The sequence below is a fragment of the Pelodiscus sinensis genome, chromosome 17, assembly GCF_049634645.1.
Source record: "Pelodiscus sinensis isolate JC-2024 chromosome 17, ASM4963464v1, whole genome shotgun sequence".
In the NCBI taxonomy this organism is placed as follows: domain Eukaryota; kingdom Metazoa; phylum Chordata; order Testudines; family Trionychidae; genus Pelodiscus; species Pelodiscus sinensis.
Genome location: NC_134727.1, coordinates 8058718 through 8077509, shown reverse-complemented (window position 1 = coordinate 8077509; position 18792 = coordinate 8058718). Strand labels below are relative to the sequence as shown.

Genomic DNA, 18792 nt, shown 5'->3' with positions numbered 1-18792 from the left:
CTTCGATCACCTTGTTACAGATTAGGGTTGATAATCCACTTCGTTCACCAACCATGGCAGGTGCCCCATCAGTAATAATCCCAGTAACTTTGTTCCAAGGCAGTTTCATGTCATCTATGGCGGAACTAACAGAAACAAATAAATCTTTTCCTCTTGTTTGGTCCGTAAGGCTCTGGAGGTCAAGTAGCTCTTCAGTCACATTCATTTCATCGTCCACCCCTCTCATAAAAATCAGCAACTGAGCTGTGTCAGATAGGTCCGTGCTTTCATCACAGGCTATTGAAAAGAAGTCAAAATCCACTCCTTTGGATGTCAACTGTCTCTTAATATCTGATGAAATCTCTTCAATTCTCCGTGCTACAGTGTTACGAGCCAGGCAAATGTTGGCAAACTCTTGCTTCTTCTCGGGACAGATATTCTCAACCATTTTCATAACGCATTCTTTGATAAAGTCACCCTCAGCAAAAGATTTGCAATTTTTAGCAATTAACATTGCCACCTCATAGCTCGCCCTTGTGGCATTTTCATTTGACTCACGGGCTCTTATGAAAAATTTCTGTTGTGACATTAAAACAGCTTCAAGTTGCTTCAACTTTTCACTGCGGTCGTGCCCTGTAAGCTTGTCGTATGTGCTATGTCTCGACTGGTAGTGTCTCTTGACATTAAATTCCTTATAAACAGCCACAGTCTCTTGGCATGTCAGACAAACACAGTGATTCTCTATTTCAGTGAAGAAATATTCCACTTTCCACCTGTCCTGGAAGCGGCGGCCCTCACTGTCAACTTTCCTTCTCTTATTTACAGTCGCCATTTTTTTAAATTGACCAGAAGGGGAAGGGATCATGTGAGCGCAGTGCCAGAGGTTTAATACACTGCCCAAGTAATACACTGCACTAATACACTGCCCAACAAGAATTCTCTTGCCTTTGTGGCTGTTTGTGGCGAAGTCTCTAATGATGAGCTCCACGTGCCTGAGCCCGTTTGTGGCGAAGTCTCTAATGTTCGCAGCTCCACGTGCCTGAGCCCGCCAGGAAGCTGACAGTGCGCAGGGCCAATCACAGATACTGAGCTTGAGCAGCTGCGGAGTCCGTCCCTGATCTCAGCAGCTGCGGAGTCCGTCCCTGCACTCTCAGCCCCAAGGTAGAGGGCTTGCAGGGTCAGAGGCGGGCGGAGAGCGCAGGGCACGCTGGCCTCACGGCGGCCCGGGGGCAGGGCGAACCCGTAGCCAAGCGGGGGAGCGGGGCTGCGGACGTGCCCTACATGGAGGACTTTAGGACCGCAGCGGCCGCCATGGACGGCGGCGGCGCGGCCGGAAGCGGCGCCAGTCAGAGGAGCGCCGGGGAGCCAGGAGAGGGGGAGGAAGCGGGGGCTGTCCCTGCACTCTCAGCCCCAAAGCGGAGTGCAGGGGCAGGGTTTGGGACCGCGGCGGCGGCGGCCTGAAGCGGCGCGCTGAGCGCGCCAGTTAAAAAAACACCGGGGAGCCGGGAGAAGCGGGGGGCCGTATTAAATCCGACCGCGGGCCGCATTTGGCCCGCGGGCCGGACTTTGGACATGCCTGCCCTACAATATGTACCAGTTCCGACTTACATACAAATTCAACTTAAGAACAAACCTACAGTCCTTATCTTGTACGTAACCCGGGGACTGCCTGTAGTTAGAATTTATAATCATAATAATTAAATGTACCCAAATATAAAGTTCCCCTTGTTTAAACTGACTATCAAGTCCGGAAGTCGCTCAAGGAAAATCCCTTATTTCTCCTCCCATCTGCTTCAAATGACTCTCCTGCATCTCTAATTAGTAGACTAATTAGTTAAGGCTGTATAATGCTTTGAAATGTAAATTCCTACATTTGGTTAATATTAGATATACTGTGTTCCACCTGATGCTGGAGCCTCTATCTGGGCATTTACATGGGTGCTCTCAACACAAGCTAAATCTGTTATGAGTAAGGAGAATTTAAATTGAAAGAGAACTTCTTTTAAAGAAATTTCTGAAAACCACAGTCTTTTTAGGAATGTTTTTCTTAAATTGGTGGATCTTTTTTCAAAAGTCTTCCTCACTGACATATTGACTTTCGCCATGATACATTACACGTACTTAAATGGCATGGGAACAGCATGTCTGTGTTGGACTTGCGGAAAAGAGGAGAATTTGAAGAAAAACATACTCTTTAAAAAGTGTGGTGCATGAGGCAAAAATTGCTTCATCAGTTTATTCTGTGATGGCAGAGATTCTGAAGACATATTGCCCACCACAGGAACACTTGAAAGGACTCTTTTGTGGCTGGAATCTTTATAGGTAACCTCTAAGCACATAATCATCCAAAGTGCAGGCTAGTAATCACTGTCTTCCTGAGAGTTTACAATGTAACACTGGCAGTGACTGTTCCAGAGACATTTGGAAATCTAGACTATAAGGTCCAGTTTCTGCCACCCATACTAACAATGTTTACATAGTCCCAATGAAGTTAACTGGATAACCATAAAAGTAAGATTCTATTCAGGTATCAACCTATATTCTAATGTAAGGGGACTGAATAGCACATGATATTAGTGAGTAGGTGAAGTTTCAGGCTGATCATCTGAAACTAGCCATGGAATTAATGACATAGAGGTGGTTCTTGGGTGGGTGTGGTAAAGAGGGTAAGTAACCAGTCACACAAACTACCATAATAAGTGATACCAACTGAACCCTTTACTGGCATGTTTGCATTGTTATTGTGCCTGTGTTAGTCCCAGGACATTAGCGAGACAAGATGCGTGAGGTAATATCTTTTATTGAGCCAACTTCTGTTGGAGAGAGCGCCAGACTTTTGACTTTACACAGAGCTTTTCTTCACTTCTGGAAAATGTACTCAAGAGTGTCACAGCCAAATAGGAGGTGGAACAGATTTTTAGCATATGTAGTTAAAACATATTTCAAGGGACCATTCAGGTGAAGTGGCCAATTAATACGTCTCCAGTCATGATTGTGATAGGAGGACTGAGAAGTCAAATACAGAGTGATTGCTTTGTCAGAAGTGACCACCCACAGTTGATGTGTGTTTTGTCTTTGCTGACAGTCAACAGAGGGGTCCAGAAGCTAGTAGGCCATAAAGATCTGGCTGACATCTCATCCCTGTCTACTGGCTCTTTCAGAGTACTTATATTTGCAGTATTGTCAGTCTGGCATCTTTCAAGACCGTCTATTAGAAATAAGAGGAAGCCCAAGGGCAGGGTAGACCCATTACTTAATGAGGAGAGTTGATAATAAGGTGACAGGTAACAGTCAGCCTGGAGTTATCAAAAACAAATCATATCTAGATAACTTAATATCCTTTTTTGACAGAGCAACAAGCCTGGTGGATTAGAGGGAAGCAGTAGATATTATATAGCTCAATTTCAGTAAGGCTTTTGATACTGGCTCATGTGATTGGAAGAGAGACAAGGTGGGTGAGGATATCTTTTATTGTCTCAATTTAGGAAGAGGGTGGGGAGAGCAGGTAAAGCGATGGAGGCAGTATGGGTGGGCATATCAGGTGGGGTCCTGTTGGGATCTGTCTTAGGCCCAATTCTATTCAGTATCTTCATAAATGATTTGGATAATGGTATAGGGAGCACACTAATAAAGCTGGGAAGGGTTGCAAGCACTTTGGAGGACAAGATTAGTATTCAAAATGGAGAAATGGTATGAAATAAATCAGATGAATTTCAATTGGACAAACGCAAAATATGATACATAGGAAGGATTGATCAATTGCACAAATACAAAATGGGAAATGACTGTCAAGAAGGCAGTACTGCAGACAAGAATGTGGGGGTAACAGCAGATAAACTAAATCTGAGTCAACAATGTAAATGGTGCTGGGGAAAAAAGCAAACATCATTCTGAGTTGTATTAACAAGTGTTTTGAACAAGACATGAGAAGTAATTTTTCTTCTCTACCAAACATTGCTAAGGTCTCAACTGGAATACTGTGTCTAGTTTTCTGCATCACACTTGGGGAATGATGAGGACAAACTGGAGAAAGTCCAGAGCAGAACAACAAAACTGATTTAAGTACTAGAAAACATGACCTATGAGGAAAGATTAAAACAATACTTCTTCAATCTGGAGAAGAGAAGATGGAAGGCAAACATAATAAAAAAAACTTCAAGTACATAAAAGTTGCTATAAAAGGAAGGCAGTAAATTATTCTCCTTTAACTACTGAGGACATGACAAGAAGTGATGGACTTAGGTTAACTTCCCAACTGTAAGCTCTGGCCTATACTAGGAAGTTATTTCAAAATAATTCCCCTTATTTCGAAATAACAAGTGGAGCATCCACACTACCAAGCCCATTATTTCAAAATAAGAGGGTGGTTATTTCGAAATAATAATTCCTGCTTTCTTTGGGGAATAAGCTTATTTCAAAATAGTTATTTTGGGAGTTATTATTTTGACATAAGTTATTTTGAAATAATTTCCTAGTGTAGACATGCCCTAAGTGTAGTTAAGCATGGAACAAAATGACCTAGGTAGAATATAGTGTCTCTATCACTGGATGTTTTTAAGAACTGGTAGGCAAATATCTGTCAAAAATGGTTGAGTACTTAGCCTCGCCTCATCTTGCCTAGATTGGACTAGATGAACTTGTCTGGACTAGATGACATACTGAGATCCTTTACAATCCTACATTTTAATGGTTCTATGACCAAGATTAATCAATGCACAAAAAGCATCTACAATGGCATGATACATTTGGCTGTGATCCTGCAATGCAACTTGCTATCATGGGCTCCTGTAGCCACATTTATCTTCACGTATCAAACATTTTCCTGTTTTTGTCTATGGAAATGAATAGTCGTACAGTGTTCATATTCGTCAGCCATTTGATACATTTACATTTTACAACAGTGCAATCTACTGTAGAGATTGCAATTCCCTTGCATGTTTTGTGAATTTGTTGCGGTTTAGCCTATAAGGATACGTCTACAGTTCATCACTAGTTCGGACTAGGGATGCAAATGGAGACGACCGAAGTAGTTAATGATGCGGGGATTTAAATATCCCGCGCTTCATTAACATGATCTTGCCGGCGCGCTAGTTCGAATCACAGCTGATTCGAACCAGGAAGTGCGTGCCGGGACGCGTTAGTTCGGACTGAGCCCTTAGCCTGAACTAATGTTACTCCTCATTTTTTGAGGAGTAACATTAGTTTGGATTAAGGGCTTTAGTCCGAACTAATGCGTCCTGGCGCACACTTCCTGGTTTGAATCAGCTGTGAGTCGAACTAGCACGCCAGCGAGATCATGTTAATGAAGCGCGGGATATTTAAATCCCCGCTTCATTAACTACTTCGGTCGTCTCCATTTGCATCCCTAGTCCGAACTAGGGATGCAGTGTAGAGGTACCCTAAGGGAAAAGCCCTCTAACAGGATGGATACATTTTCACAAAATCCTTGCAGTTTTATAAAACAACTAGAAGACTTACCCGGCCTTGCCTGAGTCTGGGGCTGGCCCAGGGTGTCAGTGGCTATGGGCGCCTCTGTTGGCTTCTCCCCAGGGCCAGCCAGGGATGGTGGGGGCTATGTGGCCTTCCTGCTGGCTTTGCCCTGGGACTGGCCTGGGGGGTGGAGGGTTGCACAGGCTACCTGCTGGCTTCTCCCTGGGTCCACTCTGGAGCACTAGGGGGCCACATGGTACTGTGGGCAGCTGCTCCCAGGGGGAAAGCCTGGGGAAGCAGGGCCCATGCTTCTGGGCAGCAGTTGCTCCTTGGTCACTTGCTGCTCCCTATGGCCATTTGTGAGTATTAGTGTCCCCCAAGCTTGCTGCCCCCCTATGGTCATTCTGAGTATAACTGTCCCCACTATCACACCCCTCCCTTTCCATTTGATGCACATCCCATTGTCCTGGCACAACCAAATCCTAGTCTTGCTTTAAGTTATGATAAGAGGAAGCTGCCATACCAAATTTGATGGTCCTAGCTCTTACCATTTAGGAGGAGTTTTTGAACAAACACACTCACAGTGGACAGACAGACACTCAGACACACAAACTCTCTAAGATATATAGTAGATTCTGTACATGTCATTCCAAACTACCCAAATCCCACATATTCAATGACCAGTATGCTCTACTATTGTACAGAGCAATGTTCGAAAAAGGAAAGCAGGCTCAAAACTAAACTAACACGACTAATGTTACAGACTTGGCTAAGGAGCCAGCTCAGAAGAGATAGGAAACACATGGTGAAATGAAGCTTCCTGTACATGACTATGAATAGCCATGCAACAGGGATTATGCAGAGTTCAATAGATACATCTAGACACACTCTGCCCTCAGTTCTAACCTGTGACTCTAATTCAAAGTCACTGCTCACATATATCTGCAGTCAAAATGTGTCCTCTTTACTGGTTAGTACAACATAGTCTCCAAAATGCAAAACAGGCCATAGGTCAGTGATGGGTAATCTAGGCTAGTGAGTGGGTTGCAAAGTGGCCCTCCTTCATATCAGCAGTCTACAAGACAGCCTCTTGGTATAGGGTAATTTTGCTAACTGCACTTGCGTACCTAGAATTTGAGGGATGGGCCAACTGAACTGTACTCTGATTGGATGCAGGGAGAGTGGCTAGTCAGTGTTGTGTGCAGTCAGCATGCACCTCATTCCACGTGCCCTTGCTTTACATGCGTGTTACTTTAGTAAAACCAGTAGGGAAAAACCTAGAGGTGGAAACCAGAGGAACCTGGAAACCCTGCATGTGGGCAATGGTAAATATAATGTCTTCCAGGCCACACATAGAACCTCAATGGGCTGCATGTGTCCTGTAGGATGTAGGTTGCTGTAGATGGTTTATTTTAAGATATTGAACCCAATTCTGCTTCTGCTGATGTTTAAGGGCATTTTGCCAATGACTGTTCAGAGAGCAGAAGCAGGCCCTTTGAATAACCAGTGAGTGGGTGATATTAAAGCAGTCCATTCTCCTCTTGGAATATGAAACCTTGAAGTTTGAATGTATCCCAGCCAAAAGATCTGCCCAAATCTCAAGCAGAAGATTTGTAATATTTCATGTACACACTAGTTAATCTTTTCACTGGGAGACATTCATCCTTGATGGCATCAGGATGCAAACTATACTAGTCAGACTTGCAACAAGTCAAGTAGGAAACATCTCAGGTGAAAGGACAAGTTATGTCCACTGCTGACATCCCAATGGGTTAGGAAAGGTATCATTAAAATTTGTCGGGGCTTCATAGGATCATAGTGCATCCTTCAGCTACTCTAGCCATGTCCCACCTCTGCCAGCCCTGCCTGCTTTTCTCCCTAACAGTGTGACCACCTTCTGTCACTGCAACCTTTCTATTGCTGGATTTTCTGCTACTGGCAGAGCCCGTGGGTGGTCTGAATATCACATAGGCAAAAGGAGCCCGAATGCCAGCTTTAGAGCTAGACAGCTTCTTTTGAAGCATAGAGCAAAGGCCACAACAATAGAATTTTCATGTCAGTGCCTAACAATAGCTCTCTAGACCTGAGTGTAGTCCAGTCTACCTGTCCAGACCTTGGCTGATCTACTGTGAGCAGCAGCAAGGATGCCAATTAATACCACTTGCAATGATGGGTTTTATAATATCCACTAGGAAGTAGACTGTGAGCACGAAACTTATTGCATATATTGGCCTATGATGGATAAATTGGATGGCAGTGATTGACTCACCACCACCTTGTTCTTGATTTGAACTTGCAGCCTTGTTGTGAAAATCCTGCACCTTGTTATTATAGTTCACAAGTCCAATCCATCTCCAATAACCGCATTGCTATTACTGCTGAAAGGCATCAAAGAAGCTTCCACAAAGACCAGGATTATTTCAAAATAATGCCCCAAGAAAAGGGTGGCTGCTTCGCCTCAGATAAGACAGGAGAACACTGTATGAAATAGTGTGTGTGTCACAGACACACCTTAACGAAGTGGTAATCTCATCGGCGTCAGACTTTCCTATGCACAGCATTATAATAGTATAGGTAGTAACATTTCTACTCCTTTTCCTACAAAATCAAACACAGTACGACATCTAGTGGCAAGACATCACATAATAAAACAGTGGTTCTGTGAATGCTGTGCATTTCATAACCCATTCATATTATCCCCTCATGAATGGCTACAGACTCACTAATAATTATTATGCATTTTAAATGCTTTCAATACCCACCTTTATAGATGTTAAAAAGGAAGGATTTTTATATCACAGTCATTCTGCCCAGCCCCTTCGTGTGCACTTTAACAATAACCTGATGACAGAACTGCTCTGAAAAAGTGCGGCATGGAGGGTAGTATACAGTAAAACCTTTGTTATCCGGCACTCTGTTAACCAGAAAACTGTTAACCAGCATTGCCCCCAGCCATAATACTGTCACATCTTCAGGTGCATAGGCCTGGCTTGGTTTACTATGATTGGCTAATTTTTTATTTAAGCAGTACTAATTATCTTTAACTCAAAATAGAAATGTGAGACCACCTGCCTCATACTACAAAACTACCAATTTTAAAAACTTGAGTTTTACTAGTATTGTCCATTGGTTTTTCCTAGGTTGATAAGACCTTCAGATAACCGGAATTTTTAGATAACCGGAATGCCCTAATCCCCAAGCGTGCCGGATAACACAGGTTTTACTATATTTAGATGGCACTTGTCTTTTTGCAATCCCTTTCACAAATATCCACCCCTTATCATACTTACATGGATGAAATTTATGAAAACAGGCTTAGCAAAGTTCCTGGAAATTTTAAAAGGATGAACTAAAGGATAGTAAGATCTCAGAGACAGGGGCTGTCTATTTGTTCTGTGTTCCTGAAATAGCTACTCTGCATCTTAGAAACGCACCTGTTATTTTGAAATTTTCAAAATAACGAATGCGCTATTTCACTCTCTCTGTAAACCTCGTTGCACGAGGTTAAGGGATGGTATGAAATAGCGCTTTATTTTGAAATTTGGTGCTGTGTAGACAGTGCCAAATTTAGAAATAGCTTATTTCATGTTTCAGGTGCTGTGGAGATGCACTCAAGTAATCCAGCACCTTCACACTGGAAATTAAAGTGATATTGCTGGCTCTGTCCTAAAATGGGTACATGGCTCTGTCAAATTAACATCTTTCCAACTGCTTTTATTTTGTACCTTTTATTTTTGCTTTTATTTTGTCCCTTCAGGAGTGGTAACGTAGGCTGGAAGAAGGAGGATAATGAACACCAAATGTTGTTGAAAGGCTATTGTATCGTATAGCAGCAGTTTCCTAGGTTGTTATAATTCTCTTAGACTATTACAGCACACATTGGCATTTCTTTCTAAAGCTCAAATGTGACAATCTACAAAAGTGCCAGCACAAAACACTGGCCTCTTGTCCAGAATAATCTGCTTTAACCAGAGTGCTCTTCTTTTCTTTAACTAGTATCTGCCTCCAAATAGTGACCAGCTGCCTCTCACTTCCAAAACTCGCTCACAGTACTCCCATGCAAGACATGCCAATCCATGCAAAGCCCTGCATAGACAGACTGACTGCTCTTTGGGCCAGGCACTTCCTTGTCACTATTTGTGTGTTCAGTGCCTAGCACAAAAGGACTCGACTGTAATAAATATGATTAATACAATAATAATCAGACTGAGAACAAGGGGACAGCTAACAATGAAGAGATCTGGAATTGAATGAGGATTTTGTAAAGGGGCAGGTTAGGATTTATGCTAGAGAAAGTTCCCACCCTGTCCAGCTCCTTCACTGCTAGAACTCTTGATTGAATTGGAGCAGGTTTAGAGAAGAGCCATGAGAACGATAAGAGGATAAGAAAACCTGCCTGGCAGAGATAGGTTCAAAGAGTTTGATCTAGCTGGCTGAAAGCCCAGAAGGTAAAGGATGAAGATTAGGCAGGTCGACATTGCAAATGAAGCAGGGATTTAAATATCCCCCATTTAATTTGCATAAAAATGGCCACCGTTTTTGCCAACTCAGATTTTGTCGGCAAAACGCGGCAGTCTAGAGGGGGATCTGTCAAGAAAGAAAGCCTTTTTCAACAGATCCCTTATGCCTCCTGCAAGGAAGTTTACAGGATCTGTCAAAAAAGGCTTTCTTTCTCGACAGATCCCTCTCTAGACTGCTGCTTTTTGCCAACAAAATGCTGAGTCAGCAAAAACGGCAGCCATTTTATGTAAATCAAGCGGGGGATATTTAAATCCCTACTTCATTTGCAATGTTGACCTGCCTAATCTGCATCCCTCTGCCGACAGAGGGATGCAGTCTAGACATACCCTAAGTGTCTATATTAGGGATGTAAAATCCCATTTCATCAGTTAACCAATTACATGTATTGTTTAACTGGTAAAACGAGGGCAGGCAGAGGGACCACTCTATCCCCAACGCGGTCAAGGGCTGCTCCAGCCATGATGGCGTGTCCCGTGCCCTCAGCGGGTCCCACCACATGGGGCAGCCTCCTGCCCATGGCAGGATGGGAGCTGCTCCAGACCCCCAACCAGTTCATGATAAGCATCACTGGTTAACCAGTTAACCATTCACATCCCTAATCTATATGGGGAACAAATATTTAATAAGAGGACGCTCAATCCAGCAGAGAAAGGTCTAACTGATCCGTTGGCTAGAAGTGGAAGCTAGGCATATTCAGACTGGAAATAGGTGCATACTTTTTACACTGAGCGCAATTAATCACTGGAACAGTTTACCAAGGCCATGGTGGATACTCCATCACTGACAATTTTTAAATCAAGATTGGATGTTTTTCTCATAGATCTGGTCTGCACATTATTTTGGGGGCAGTTCTATGGCCTGCGTTATACCAGAGGTAAGACTAGATGACCACGAAGTGGTCCCGTGGTTCCTTTTTCCCTTGGAATTCATGAACGTATGAATGAACATGCTCCCTCATCCTCTCTTTCACCTAGTAGTGAAGCTGTTACACTGCAGATAAATAAGGAAAGAATCATTGGGGCGGAGGAAGGGAGGAGGAAGAGCAAAAGAGAGAGCACACACGCACATTCACATGAATAATGCTGTGGCATGGGGGTTAGAAAACACCTGGGAGACCCGGGATCCAGTCCCCCTGCTCCAATGACTTTTTAAAGTATTTATATACAGTGAAACAGTTTCAACAAGTGGAACTGAGGCTATGTCTACACTGGAAAGATTTGGCATTGAAAGTCCAGTCGACATTCATAAGTCTCCAAAAAGAAAGTTGTCAAATCATGTTTGCACTGCCACCCTCTGTTTATATATCAAGGCCACATTGTTAGCTCATTGACAGAAAGAGCAAAGCAAATTGGATATGCCTGGCACATGGGTGGGCAATAGAAAAACAGCAGCCCATAGGGTTAGTCCCTGGCAGGCCGCCGTTGCTATGTTTACTTGCATCTCAGCAAGTATCTGAGGATTACAGCTCTGGTCGGCTGCAAACAGCAATTTGCAGCCAATGCAAGTGGTGGGAAGTGTTGCAGACTAGGACGCCACTTCCCACCGCTCGCATTGTCCACGAATGGTGATTCGTGGCCAACGAGAGCTGTGATCCACCGATGCTTGCGGAGGTGCAAATAAACATGGAGGTGGGGGCCTGCCAGGAACTAACCCTGTGGACTGGATGCAGCACGCAGGCTGGAATTTGCCCACTCCAGTCGCCAGACACTGTGGGATGTGGGATGTGTTTACCTGTTTACATGACTGCAAAGCAGCAGCGTTCAAAGCTCTGGCCAAAGTGGCTAATTGGATATAATGGGAAACATGTGAGAGGTCAATAAACTCGACAAAACACCCACTGTAGGACACACGACATGATTGTTGACAGTAACTGAGGGGAAAAGACAAAAGTCTCTTGCAGAAGTGGAAAGTTTTTGTCGCCAAAACTGGGCATTTGTCACAACTCGTGTCGCATTGCAATGTGAACACTCTCTGGGTTTTGTCGCCAGAAAGGATTTTTTGGAGACAAAACTGGCTAAAGTAGATTAACCCAAAGGGAGCCCTGCATCTGAATATCCCACAATAGTTAGAGCACTCATAGGAGAGGCGGCAGATCGTTGTTGAAATCCCTTCATCCACTGGGGGGGGAGGGCAGAGTTTAAACCAGGCATCTCCTACATCCCAGGTGAGTTCTTTAACCACTGGGATAAAAGTCTTAAGGAGGCTCGTCTCCACAGCCCCACCTTCTCGCCAACACCTCAGCTAAGAATCCCAGTTCGAAGGTGGTTTCTCCCTGCAGCCCAGAAACATGCCTACCTCTGTGAAAGGTGTACAGTGCGGCTTAGCATCTCCCATTGGCTGCCTTAGGCAAGAATCATCCAGTGTGTTGGCTTCTGGGAATCTCAGGCAGAGCTGCCGCTCTCATTTATTGTATGTTAGGTGCCTAACGAAGGCTTTGTGAATTCCAGTCATTTTCTAGGCTCCTGAAAGTTTGTCTACGCCTCACCACACCTAAAAATGTCAACTGTACAACAGTGAAACACACGCAGCTGGCCCAGGTCAGCTGACTCAGGATGGCACGGCTCAGGCCGTGGGGCTATAAAATTGCTGTGATTTGGGGGCTCTGAACCCCACAAGGGGGAATGATTTCAGAGCCTGAGCTCTAACCAGAGCCCAAACATCTACACAACAATATTTAGCCCCCTGAGCCTGAATCTGCTAACCCAGGCAAGCTGAGCTAGGTGGCAGGTCTTTTGGCCAGGTTCAGTTTCTTTGTGAATCGAGACCTTTAACACTGGGGTAAAGACATCTGGCCCAAACACTTGCTTTTTTATGTCATCTTTACCCACACATGTATCAATCACCCTCTGAGTTAATGCCCTTTCCTGCTCACATGTTTCCCTCCTCTCCTGCCTCTCTCTCAACAGTTCTCCATATACAGCTTTGAAAACGCAGCCTTTGGTTCCTCTGGGCTCTGTCTCCTTTGGCACCTCTCACCAAGTATGCAGAGCTGCCTCTCTCCATGAGCTCTCGTAATATTGCTTCTGCCATCTGCATGTGATTGCAAAATGAAATAAGTGAGTCATTAACCCTGCTCCCCTGGCTTTCCGTCTAATGCAGAGTGGACCGGGAGTTGGCTGGATGAATCACCCCGTAGGAAATGGATTTTAAATTAAATCATGTTTTTGTTTCTCAAGCTCAGTGGGTCATTTAAACAAAACACTGATTCCTGTTCATATTTCTGAGACGATGGTGGAATACCCATGAAACTTATGGTTTCCGTTATCCCAAATGAAACAATCTTCATTCCAATTTGTACGCAGGCCTATATTTTCCCTTAAGATCACGTCGTCCCTCTGGCTGCCCTGGAAGTTTTTCTATAGGGAGCACTAGGGAAGCCAAGCTTTCATAGCTCAGGTGCGTAGAGGCTGCAGTCAAAGGGACAAAATATGTTCCTAGATAGATAACTCTTGCTTTCCTCACAGCTGTAAGAAGCAAGAGAAAGTAGTAATATTCCCTTTACAACATACATGTTAAGTAAAATGCATCCCCTAGTGCTGGCCCATGGATCATGTCTTCTGGCTTTAATGTATCATTGACACTAGATAAGGTTGAATACAATTTGGTCAATTCGCTGTTTGACACAGTTTCCTTTATTCTTCCGATAGTTTATTTAATGGACCAGCCATTTCTAGTATTTGACCAGCTCCAATGGGCATTCAAGAGGAGTTGTAATAGAAAGATCCTGAGAATAGGATGGATGCAGAAGGTCACCAACGAGGAAATATATGGGAAGATACAGCCGAAAAAGAACCTACTGCAGAAGGTTATACAACAGAAGTTACAGCTATTCGGGCATATCTGCAGAATATGCAGAACGATGAGCGAAAAGTTAAGACCCTGGTATTCGGCATAATGGATGGTCTGAATAGAAGAGGTAGACCCCACAGAGAATGGGTAGATGATATAGTAGATTGGTGCGGAGCTAGTCTACAGAAACTAAGCCACTCCGCACTGGACAGGGAAAGATGGAAGGATATAGTGAGGAAGGCAGTGGTCTCCAAGGGTGTGTCTAGACTACAGAATTTTGTTGACAAAAGTGGACTTTTGTCGACAAAACTATACCTGCATCTACACTACCACTGAGTTCTGTCGACATAACGTCGACAGAACTCAGCAGTTTTGTCAACGCTGGTAAACCTCATTTTACGAGGCATAACGCCTTCTGTCGACAGAGTTCTGTCGACAGAAGGTGTTATTGCATGTAGGGTTGTGTCTAGACTACAGGGTTTTGTAGACAAAGCAGCTTGCTTTGTCGACAGAACTGAATGTGTCTAGATGCTTTTTGTTGACAAAAGCCTGTAGTCTAGACGTACCCCAACTGGTGTTAAGCCTATGGTTGTTGTTGATGATGATGATGATGATGATGGGCAATGTAAACACTTCACAGAAGGCTGATGTATTCTACTGCCTCACAAGGCTGGCACTAAAGGACAAGGACAGCTACTAAAGTGTTAATTTTCCTCTTCCCTCTCACATATTAAACACCCAGGGTGCGTCTAGACTGGCAAGATTTTCAGCAAAAGCAGCGGCTTTTGTGCAAAAACTTACCAGCTGTCTTCACTTGCCGCTTGAATTTGCACAAGAGCACTGACGTTCTAATTTAAGAATTCAGTGCTTCTTGCGCAAATACTTTGACGCTCAGGGATAAGCCCTCTTGTGCAAGATTACTTGTGCAAGAGGGCCAGTGTAGACAGGCACCTTTATTTTTTGCGCAAGAAAGCCTGATGACTAAAATGGCCATCAGAGCCTTCTTGCGCAAAAGTGCATCTATACTGGGCATGGATGCTTTTGCGCAAAAGCACTTTTTGCTCAAAAGCATCCGTGCCAATCTAGACGCTCTTTTGCGGAAATACTTTTAACGGAAAAACTTTTCCGTTAGAAGTATTTCTGCAAAATCATGCCAGTCTAGACGCAGCCCCAATTTGATTTCTTTCTTTTTACAAGGGATCGCTAATATTTTGCCTTCTGTTTCAGAGCTGGCTCAATTTCACAAATCACTATCAGTGACTTATGCAATGCTAGCCAGAATTGTGTGGAAGAAATTAAGTCAATTCAGTCTGCATAACCAGTGGAAAGGGTTCAGAAAACTAGAAGTTCTGAGTCACATGAAATTAGATAGTGAAAAACAGGCAAATCGACTAATGAATCACAATTTTACACGATGAAAGCAAAGCAGTTGCAAATACATGCCTGAGAGATTACTATAGTAAGAAGAGTGGAACTGGTGAAAGGTCAAGTTTTAGAAGGGACTTAGTGCAGCATGAGACCAGGAGTTCAGTAAAGCAAACTGGGACCAAGCTGTTTCCAAACACAGACCTCTCTGCATATAATGCTGGCAGGCCGCTCTGCATTTCTACAGCATTGCCAGCCTGCCGTATGATTGATTGCTAATGAGTAGAACTGAACAAAAACTTTTCTCCACAACTTTTTTCAGTTAAAAAAAAAAAAGGCAGATTTGTGTCAACAGAACATGTCATGAATTTGTGTCAATTTCAGAGACCTGTACTGGTAAAGCCAATCAACTCTCACCCTCAAATACATTTCAAAAAAGTTGAAACATTTTGACATTTTTTAAAAAGAAACATTTGGGTTGAACAGTGTTTTGTTTTGGAATTTCCTTCAACTTTATTTCTAAACATGAAAAAACACAAAACCCATAAAAGTCTTGAACTCTTTGTTTGCTTTGTTTGATCTAATGCATTTTTTATTTGCAAAAATTTCATTTTCAGGTTGAAATGAAACAATCTCTTTTAATTTTTCAGAACTCCCAACAAACTGAAAAATCCATTATTTCTGCAGCTCCACTAATGAAACAATGATGATTTCTAGTATGGCCAATCCCAAATATTTTAAAAAATCACCAGCCTGCCTCCCCACAGAAGGCATGACATTGGCTTAAAACTCCTGAGATGTTTTAAAATAATAAACGTTGGGTTGATTTTATTTGCGTTCTGGTTTCTGAGCAGTTTGGATGCGCTTCCTTCACATTTGTTAGCATTTCCACGCAATCGTGCAATCTGGGAAAAAGAACTTTTTTAAGACAAAAGAAGCTGATGCACAATGTAAGGATTCCAGAAGCTGGAAACTCATGACATGCATGAGGACTGTCATCTCTGCCAGTTTTTCAAGTTGGTCCTTATTCCTCCAACTTTTTTTTTTATGATAAAAAGTAACCAATGGTATTAATTACAAACTACCACGTGTATCCTACACCTGCCAAATCTTGCTCCTTCCCCACTGACTGTGGAGGAGCCAGCTTGCCCTGAACATTTTTCAGTTCTCGAATGGGAGAGGGATGGGCAGGATCCTTGAATGATTTTGTTGATGAAGACTGCACCTCTGACCTCACAACATAAAATCTTGGTGATCGGTTGGTGTCTGGGTAGGGAATTTGTGATAATTATTGATAAACAGTGAGGGTCACAGCTTCAGTAGATGTAACTCAATAGTGTCACTCAATAGTACCTGGTCTGAGCCACTAGTTTGGTGAACTGGGTAGGAGGGGTATTAAAAGCAGCTAGTATTAAAAGCAACAGTGTTATTGTCATACTTTTACCTCCCAGAATAAACACCATTGGCCAGATTAATGCTCCTACAAGCAGAACCTCACTCAAGGGGTGCAAAATATTGCCACTGGGCAGGACTCTGATCCCCAGAAATCCTGGCTACTCCATTGTCAAAGTGGAAGCACATGTGGTCCCAGCACAGCCCTCCTAATGCTGCCTGGTATGTGGGTGACATCCTGCCAGACTGCTCAATGCTGCTGCCAGCACTAACAGCTCCCGCACCCGTCCTCCTCAACCAATACCGGGAGTGCAGTCAGCAAAATGATGGCTTTGTCCTACACAGGGATGAAGAGGTTGTGACTCCACTGCGTACCAGTACTGAACAAGCCTTGGTTCTCCTCAGCAAGCAAGCAAGCAAAGCAGCTCTGAGCACCAAGTACCCACCAGGCAATGGAAGGTAAATGAGCTCTGGCGTTTGCTGTATTAAAATTGGCATTCCATCTCTGTTACTCTGCAATTCATTTATTGCATTGTAGGTCGATTGCAAAATCTTCCCCTCTGTGTGACTATCTGGCACCATCATGCTATAGCCTCTCTGAGATGATTTCATCACTTCATTCATTTGCTAAAAAATTATGTATTGTTCTTCTTGGGGGAAAGCGATACAATTTCCATTTCCTTGAAACCTTGCCTGTCCAATGGGCCCTCCACCCTGGCTCTCCAATGCTGCAAACTAATCTCATGTCATCATAGTGATAATACTCCGTGGCATGCAGCCAAGCTGACTCAAACTGAGGAAATAAATTGAGTCAGTACTTGGCGAAAGAGCATCTACAAGTGGAGAGGGTTACGGTGGGGAGAAGGGTGATAAATGCACATTTATTCTCTGCTGTGGCTTTTGCTCTCGAGTTGCCAAAACATAAGTCCAGTAACATGCAATCAAGCTGGGTGCTACAGGTTACATCAGGTGTTATAACCTTGCGATATTGCAGCTGAGGAAGGCTGCATGTAATTTCCTTTGGAACTTCTGGCATCCTAAATTGATATTTATCACAGTTGGCATGTGGCTCAGAGAACACAGCACATTTAATGCTTTCCACCTCCTGTGCAAAGAGCACACAATGTTTTACAAACAGTCATGAAATTGGCTGCCACACCTCTGCAAGTTCGGTAAGTATTCTCCTCATTTTACCTATGGAAAATCGATTGCAGAGATGTTATAAGCCTTGTCCAGTGCAATGAAGGAAGTCTTTGGCAAAGCCAGGGACAGAGCTCAGACTTCCTGAACAGCTATGTAGTATCTAGACATTGTTTTCTCTCTTTGCTTTGCAGATGGGAATGATGTGGTGTTTCATGACAATGCAACCACTCCTGGGGTACAACACAGCTACCATTATAACAGTCAGCAATGGTCTGTGAGAGTCCAGCAGAGAACAGAGAAGATGAATATCCAATTCAAATGCAATGGTAGGGGATTACAAGCAAGAGGGCAGTTGCTGGATCTCAGTATATCAAAAAGGCGGAGATAGCAAACAGATTCTAAAAAATATCCCCCTGGGGGAAGAGAGGAATTGGGAGTAATGCTGCATAAGCAGGACACATGCTGCTGGATATTTTATGTGGATAGCAACATCCTGTCCATAACTCTTTCCCATTCTTTTCCCTCCCCTGAACAAACTGTTAGAAAAACCAGGAGACCTCCTAGGGCAGTGAGGGGCAACCCGGTCTACTGAGTGGGCCACGTGCGTGGGCCGCAAGATTGCTGTAACAAGAGGGTCTTCTGGGAGAGAGTGGTTTTGCTAACTATGCTTGTGGACCTAGAATTTGCAGGCTGTGCTGACTGAACTGTAGCAGCGCTTTGATTGGAGGCCGAGGGAACACACAGCTCTCACAATGTTGTGTGCCATCGGCACACATCTCACTCCATGTTCCCCTGCTTTATGTGTGTGTCACTTTTGTAATACAGTAGGAATAAAAAGGACCTGGATGAAAATCAGCAGAATCTGGCAGCCCTGTGCATGGACACCGTGAAACAAAATGTCACAGAGAACCCCAACAGGCTGCAAGTTGCTCCTCATTGTCCTAGACCACAGTACAACCATGGATAGCAGCAGCACCAGCACTAGCAGTGTTGCCAGTCCATAGCCCCGACAGAGAAAGAGAAGACAAAATGATGGGAAGGAAAGAAATTAACGTTGCTGAACTCCTCCAAGAGTGAACAAAAGCAGATTTTGTGAGACACTAAAGATGAAATCTTAGCATCAGATTCTGCCCCGTTCCTTTCCCATCCCGTGGCACCCACTCCTGCATTGCA

General features: G+C 43.7%; 1 protein-coding gene and 1 long non-coding RNA gene across 4 annotated transcripts in view; one reads left to right on the top strand and one right to left on the bottom strand.

Annotated features, from left to right (window-relative positions):
- Positions 1–18188, top strand: part of LOC112544586 (uncharacterized) — a 37632-nt gene extending 19444 nt beyond the window's left edge. The window contains exons 2-3 of the long non-coding RNA XR_003087930.2: positions 16822–16935; positions 17811–18188. This is a non-coding gene — a long non-coding RNA (uncharacterized LOC112544586). The remainder of the gene's footprint in view (positions 1–16821; positions 16936–17810) is intronic.
- LOC102454521 (rho GTPase-activating protein 7-like) overlaps positions 1–18792 on the bottom strand; it is a 163002-nt gene that overhangs the window by 117924 nt on the left and 26286 nt on the right. The gene's annotated exons all lie outside the window — the stretch shown is intronic.